The following is a 7,430-nucleotide window of genomic DNA, read 5'->3' on the forward strand; positions in this document are numbered from 1 at the left end:
CCTTTGCTCAGTCCTTCTTGGCACAGCTTCTGAACTCTGCTCATCCCTTAAGTCTTCACCAGTAAGCTGCCTGTGTAAGTGCTGCTCAAGCATAAGTGAAATATAACGCTGAATTCCGACTCTGCGTACACAAGGCATAGCAGGTTACATCTCAACCAATACTGTGATGCTGTGCTACTGACTACTTTTGTTATATTATCTTCAGCCTGAAGTTCCAGGTATTAAGCAGCCCAAGCAACAAAGGAACACATCTGATATCTTTTGACAGGAGGGAGTTTGTTAGTGGGTAGAGAAGACCTTCCCATCTCATTCCTCTAGATCCTTCATTTCTGCAGTACTGAACACCTCCTTACCTTCCAGAGTGCAAACTTTGTATGGGGACATGACTGCTTTACAGTGGGCCAGCTGATGAAGTCACTGTTCACTGTGCATACTGCTGGAGCACTGGCCAAAAAACCAGCATAGTTTACAAAGTTTTACCATTCTCAGCTATCAAACTCCACCTTTTTGCTGGAGTTTTCCACCTGCATAGCACAGCTCACAGAACTGAAGAGGGTCTGCCCCCTCAGAAGCCATAATTCATAATTGCCACCTCCCTGGAGGTGTTCAAGGCCAGGTTGGACGGAGCCTTGAGTAGCCTGGTCTAGTTGAGAGGCGTCCCTGCCCATGACAGGGAGGTTGGATTAGGTGATCTCTAAGGTCCCTTCCAGCCTATGCCATTCTATGATTCATGGTTCGATGACTGAACTATGGGGATTGTTTGAGGTGCCAGTGCTAAACTTGACTTCTGCTGCCTCTGGTAAGAAGGGAGTAATCTCTTGCAGAGAGTTTGTACTTCTCTGTGAAGTGAAACTGCAAAAGCAGCTGGCATGCCACCAGGAGGGAATCAGATTGCCATTCATACTCTTCCTCTTTTCAACACAAGACGCTGGCTAGCTACAGGTTCCTTCCCTGGAACCCCCTCCCTGTTTCTCAGAGTGACTTACTGCATAATTAAAAAATCTAACACATGGGCATGGTAGCAGTAGTGGCTCATTCTGGTATCACAATTCTTTCCACAGTTCAGCAGGCTGCCTTCTAGAAGTTAAGACCAGTGTGTGCACAGCCCTGTCACAGTTTCTCAGGCACCAGTACCAAGTTGTGGTGCAGCACTGCAAACCTACTGAGCACCTCCGAAGAATATTGTTGTGAACAAAATGAAGCCCTCGTGAGAAATGCCCCATTGAGTCAGACTAATGGTCCATCTAATTCATGGCAGTTCAGCTGCTGCCTGGGGAGAGCGAGTTAGCCGCTTGCTGAATTCTGTCCACCTTGCTTTTCCCCAACATCACAGCTGCCTGCCGTATCGGTGTTAGGGGGTTCAACTTCCTTGAGCGTTTTGTCAAGACTGTAATAATGTACGTGTTTATGTGTAGTGCGGTAGCAGCACTGATCATCTGGATAGCATCATGGAATGGTTAGGGTTGGAAGGGACCTCAAAGATCATTTAGTTCCAACCCCCCTGCCATGGGCAGGGAAACCCTCCACTACACCAGGTTGCCCAAAGCCTCATCCAACGTGGCCTCGAACACTTCCAGGGATGGGGCATCTACAGCTTCTCTGGGCAACCTGTTCCACTGCCTCACCACCCTCAACGTAAAAAATTTCTTCCTTATATCCAATCTAAATCTGCCCTCTTTCAATTTAAAGCCTTTGCCCCCATTAAAGGGCACTACATGCCCTTGTAAAAAGTCCCTCTCCAGCTTTCCTGTAGGCCCCCTTTAGGTACTGGAAGGCTGCAATCAGATCACCCCAGAGCCTTCTCTTCTCCAGGCTGAACAGCCCGAACTCTCTCAGCCTGTCTTCATAGTAGAGGTGTTCCAGCCCTGGGATCATCTTCAGATCATCATATCAGAAGGCATAAGCTACACAACAGCATTACTTTTATAGTCAACTGCATTTATCCGCCAGCATTCTCTTTTGCTTGCCAGTCAGGCATGAATCATAGTAAGTTTGTGTGTTATCCTGTCTGTCTTCTTTCTCCCTAAGGTTTCTACCTGTGACAACTCAGGGTGGTTTCGCCAGGTTTAGCAATAATGTCAGCTTTACTGTTGAGTAGACACTTTAATTGAGCCATTGTACTCTCTAAACTTGAACTCTTCGGTGATGACGAGCTTTATACCGAGAGCAAAGACATTTGGGTGTACTTTCTCCTTCACTGCAAAAGTCATGCCAAAGAGGAGGGAGTGTGGGGAAAAGCACATTTGTGCACAAGATCAAAAGCTGATCCTTGGTGTGCTAGAGGAGAAAATAAAACAAAAGTTCCCACTCCACTGTAGGCACGGTCATCTCTCTTTTTCTACCAAACGTTTGAGACAAGGACAAACAAATTGTCTTTTGCAGCCAGCGCTTTGCACTCAGAGGCACACAGTCGACATCGAGTGCCCTGAATGACTCTGTCCTGTTAGTGCCAGAAGCAGCTCTTGCTTCTCCTCAGCACAGCAAGTGACTTAGTACTGCAACAGTAGCTTGCTAAGTTAGTATAAAGGGTCTAGGATATGGAGATGTTTTTAGTTCATCTCCTTTGTGGTCCATCAGAGAACCACGTCTTTCAGAAGAGAAATTTTTGAACTTGTGAGTAGGAAGCAGGGGGACAGGGAATAGAAATTCTTCAGTATGATTTTTGGGTAGATCGCACTTCCATTCTAAAGTTTTTGGCAAGTACTAATGAGTTGTTCTTCACAGCATATCTTTCAAGAAGGTATTTTGCAAAGAGGTAACTGATGTATAAGTATTTCCTAATGGGAGGAGGGATGGGACACACCTGATTCTAAACACTCAAAGGTGCTAAGTACCTGTGATTGCCACTGAAAGCCATCAGCTAGCAGTTCAGCTGAAAATAAGAACCACAAAATCTTGATGCTTAAATTTGTAATCTTCAGTTTTTATTTGTTTGTGGGGTTTTTTAGATGGAGGTTTTTTGGTTCATCTGAAAATGGTAAAAAACCCACAATAATCTGAAGCTACTCTTCTGCCTCCCAAGAACAGACCATGAGGGCTTCTGATCTCCTACACCTGGAGAAATCAGTACCCCATTATGGCACCAATCATTCTTATCCAGCTGGACTGAGTTGAGATAATGAACTATTAATTAACTACTCAACTCAAGGTACCAACCCTGCCCACAAGAGGCAGGCCATTTCCTCCTGGCTGCAGAAGATGCAACAGTGTCCCTGGTGCTGCAGCCCAGGCTGGTGAGCAACAACTGGTGACCCCGACGTGATACATCGATGAGACCCTGGGAAGCCCCGACTCCCTCGCCGAGCCGAGAGCCCTGGCTGCAAAGGAGCCAGAGCCGGAGCCGGGAGCTCGAGCGAGAGTCCTTCGGAGAAGAAGGTAAAGCCGCAAGCCCTGACGTGGTATTCGCGGGAGGGAAGCGTGCTGGAGTTGGATGAATGGGCCGGGTCTCTGCTCACCTTAAAGCCTTTGTGAAAACAGAAAAAATGGTAAAACAAAAAGGGGGAATTATGGCACTAATCATTCTTATCCAGCTGGACTGAGTTGAGATAATGAACTACTAATTAACTACTCAACTCAAGGTACCGACCTTGCCTACAAGAGGCAGGCCATTTCCTCCTGGCTGCGGAAGATGCAACAGTGTCCCTGGTGCTGCAGCCCAGGCTGGTGAGCAACACCCCATCAGTATCAGTGTGCCCTGTCTGTCTTTGAAAGATTTCTGATGGTACAGCAAAGCACAGTGTGCCCAGTGTGAGGTGTTGCTGACGCAGTGGCTTATAATTTCTTAGTTCTGGAAACAACAGAAAAAGCTTGTTCAGTGTGATCTTGTCGACTGGTTTCCCACCCCCCAGGGGGCGGTTAAACAAGGAAAACAAAAATTGGTCTTGACTATGTTACAGGAGCGCAAATCTTGACGTAGATGACAGAATGAGGCTTACCTTACCATCAGCCCGCCTTCCAGGTTTGTCCTCGTAAGTATTCTTCACGTTACCAATCTGCTATTGCAGTTGGTGCTGGCAAAGTCTCCCACTGAGGGCATGAAGACAACATACAATTTTCACCCAGTATGTTACATTCCTTCCTCAAAAACAAGCTAAACCTTTGAACACTGTTCAGAAGGCTTTAGTGACATAGTATTATTATTAGTCAAGGACGTAAACTTTCTGCTTCAATCTCTGAAATTACACTCTTCTGGAAAAACAAGGAGGTACATATTTAACTATAAATTGCACAAGCATGTTAAAAGGATAAAACAGGAGCACACACAGAAGCAAGATGTTAACAGGAGAAGAAGCTACTTGAAGTTAGCTCACATATTGCGAGTTGAGAGCTTATGTTCACCTCAATGTTTAACTCACCCTTGCTGCTTCCATTCACTGTACCAAAAAAAGAATATAACCTTAAATAAAATTTGAGAAAATGTTTTCTGTTTGTTTGGGTTGTGGTGGTGTTGTTTTTTTTTCTCAAGTGTCTCCACAGAGCTCAAAAAAACCAAAGTGGCCCAAGCCACAATCCAAAACTTTGGACGCAGGCAGAAGTTAACAACAGACACATCATACCAAAGCTTTTCTGGATACGACCAGCCCTCAGGAATCAGAAGAGATGCTGTCACATAATGGAGCTTGTGTGATACCAGCTTCAGACAGCGTTCAGGTATTGTATAAACATTCTTTAATTAAAAGGTATAAAAAATTGTATATATATCAAGTGACATTTTCCTTCATAACAGCCTGCTCACCATGATCTAGTAGGTGGAAACAAAAGCCAGTAAACATATCCCTGTTGCCTTCAGCACTAGATTTCCCACTCAAAAACTTTTAAGTAAGGCAGAAATGGAATGAAATAGTTCCCATCACCCTTCTTCCAAGGCATCTCTGTTTTTCTAGATGGGTTTACTCTCACATCTAGAATTTGAAGCACCGCAATACGCTTTACCAAAGCACATGAACAGCAGCTTGAAGGGTCTAACATACGCACAATTCAACTGCCCTCCTCACAGCCCACTGAGAACCAACCCCTGTCATCGCAGAGCAGCGTGGTTTGTCTCTAGTGACCTTTAGGAGGGCAGGAGAAACCTTTTGTTTCAGCAAATTCTCAGCTTGACATGCTAAAGCAGGCAAGGCCTTCAGAGGAGCTTGCTGCACACGAAGCCTTCATTTCGTGATTAGACTTCCAGGGTCTCAGGCTTGCTCTGCTCTTACCTAGTGCTTACTCTAGCAAGGTAGGAAGCACAAAGAGTTTTTCTTTGATGTAGACTAAGACCATTTACTATTACAATACATATAATTGTTTGAAAACAACTTATACATACACACCTTTCTCATTAGGGCGTGTCTAAACAGGACAATAAAACTATGTGCTTCATTATACAGTCAAAGCCACATAGCTACTGATGTTGGAAAGCCAACTTCCCTCCTCCAAACGAAAAACATAAATTGCACCTTCACAGAAGACTATGTTAGCAGGTGACCAGCTACTACAGTTGTTTCTGTACTGTAACTGCTTCTGTCCCATATATCTCCAACAGACCTCTCAGGCCTTCAAAGATCGAGGAGCAATATCACAAAACCCAGAGACCTGTATACCCATCAAGAAAACTTTCTTCTAAAGCTGCCACTGTTAGACCCTATCAACACTATGACTCCTCCTCTAGCAGAATCACACTTTCCTCTCTATTTTATACGCAAACTCCATGACAGATTTTGCAAAACTATTCCTTTCCTAGAACCGCTTGTGCCTCCTCTGCTTAGGGAACTGGCTTTCCTCAGCCCATCCCTCAGAGAAAATCACTTCACACAGCTGCACCATGGTCTTTGTAACAGCTGTTGCTAGTGAATTGTCAGTTACAGCTGGAGGAGGCAACAAGCTCTTTTCTAGGCTGTTGCCATGTGCTGCATTTATTTACACCTTAGCACAGGTTTCTGCTGTCATAGATTTGTGGAGCAGTGACTGTTTCTTTCATGGCTCTGGCTGACAAAACTACGCTCCGTTCGTAAAGGCAAAACTTAATTGAGACACTGACCCCGTCGTTCCCACGACCCCCACACATTCAGTGATAATGAGGATTTCAGGCATTCCTACTTCCTTCCCATACCGCTGTGTGCTCGTTCCGTCCCTGTGCCACCACACTCTGCTTTTGCAGTGGTGCCAGTTCCTTGCTGTGCCATTTTTATTTTTTTTCCCTATGCTGGCTAATTTTTAACCTGGATCAGTTTCCTGATCTAGTTCATAGGGCAGCCCCACAAAAGACGTGTTAGTGCGACTGAAAGAGCTGACAGGAGTAGAAATAAGTGACCAGAGGAGGAAATGCTTCAAAACAACATTGTTGCCAAATGCTTTGTTGTGTAGAAAAGTCTCCAGGCTTCCTTTTATTGAAGAAGAATTGGCCATTACTAAAATGCACACCCCACTTGCTGTAAGCAAGCTCTGATGCTTGTAGTAGGAAGATTACTGGTCTTAGAGCAGAGACCAGCCCCACACTTTTTGCGTGTGTATACATGTCTGGCCTAATGCTTCGCTCTCTGCAGACTGAATGAATCATCATCTGAATGCAGAGTACTGATTCTTAAATAGCTAAAAAAGCCCCTAAAATTCCGAAGGCTAGAGCTTCTCTGCAAGGGCGAGACCTAACTGAGTACCTTCAAGTTCCGCGTGCTGTCAGTACTACCTTGCTCAAGTGCTTTTTAAGTAGTAACATTAATCACTGGGACTGCAACTGTTACGAATCACAGCTACTCAGCTGTGATGAGTTTCTGACAACGGCCAAAGTACTGCTGGCCGAGCAATGAAGCCAAGCAACAAAGAAATCAGGTAACAAAAAATCTGCGTTTAAAATACCAATTAGATTCTCTCTACGTGCCACATCCGACATCACGGATCTAAAGCAAAGCTCTACCTAGCATGCTGATAAATGTTTTTACTGATTACTGCCATATATTCCAGCCAGCAGCTATGATGTGCAGAGGTCCACAGCAAAACTGAATTCACTTCAGCAACATTATTCCTGAATTATACAGGCATTGGGAAATGAAATATTCATGGAGAAAAATTTGCACAGAGCGATCTATAGTGTGTCCTCGCAAGCCTTACATATCTCAGGCTCCACGTGGTGACTTAGGGTAAAGTAATCACCCTGGAGTGTGCCAGAATACCAATATGCAGCATGTAACTATGGCGTGGTGCTGGTCTGTGAGCGTGATAACCCTGTGATTCCTTTGGGAGCGTGTGTGTGTTTGTGTAGCCTCAGCTTGTCTCACACTGCTGGCAGGGTGGGAGACTGCACACAGGCAGCCACCACCAAGCAGGGATGCGGTGTGGTGTATTTAGTGAGTTTTTATAGCAAGTACTGTGTTCGGATTTGGGGCCTCCAACATAAGAAGGACATGGAGCTGTTGGAGCGGGTCCAGAGGAGGGCTATGAAGATGATCTGAAGG

The sequence above is a fragment of the Tauraco erythrolophus genome, chromosome 6, assembly GCF_009769465.1.
Source record: "Tauraco erythrolophus isolate bTauEry1 chromosome 6, bTauEry1.pri, whole genome shotgun sequence".
NCBI classification, from domain to species: Eukaryota; Metazoa; Chordata; class Aves; order Musophagiformes; family Musophagidae; genus Tauraco; species Tauraco erythrolophus.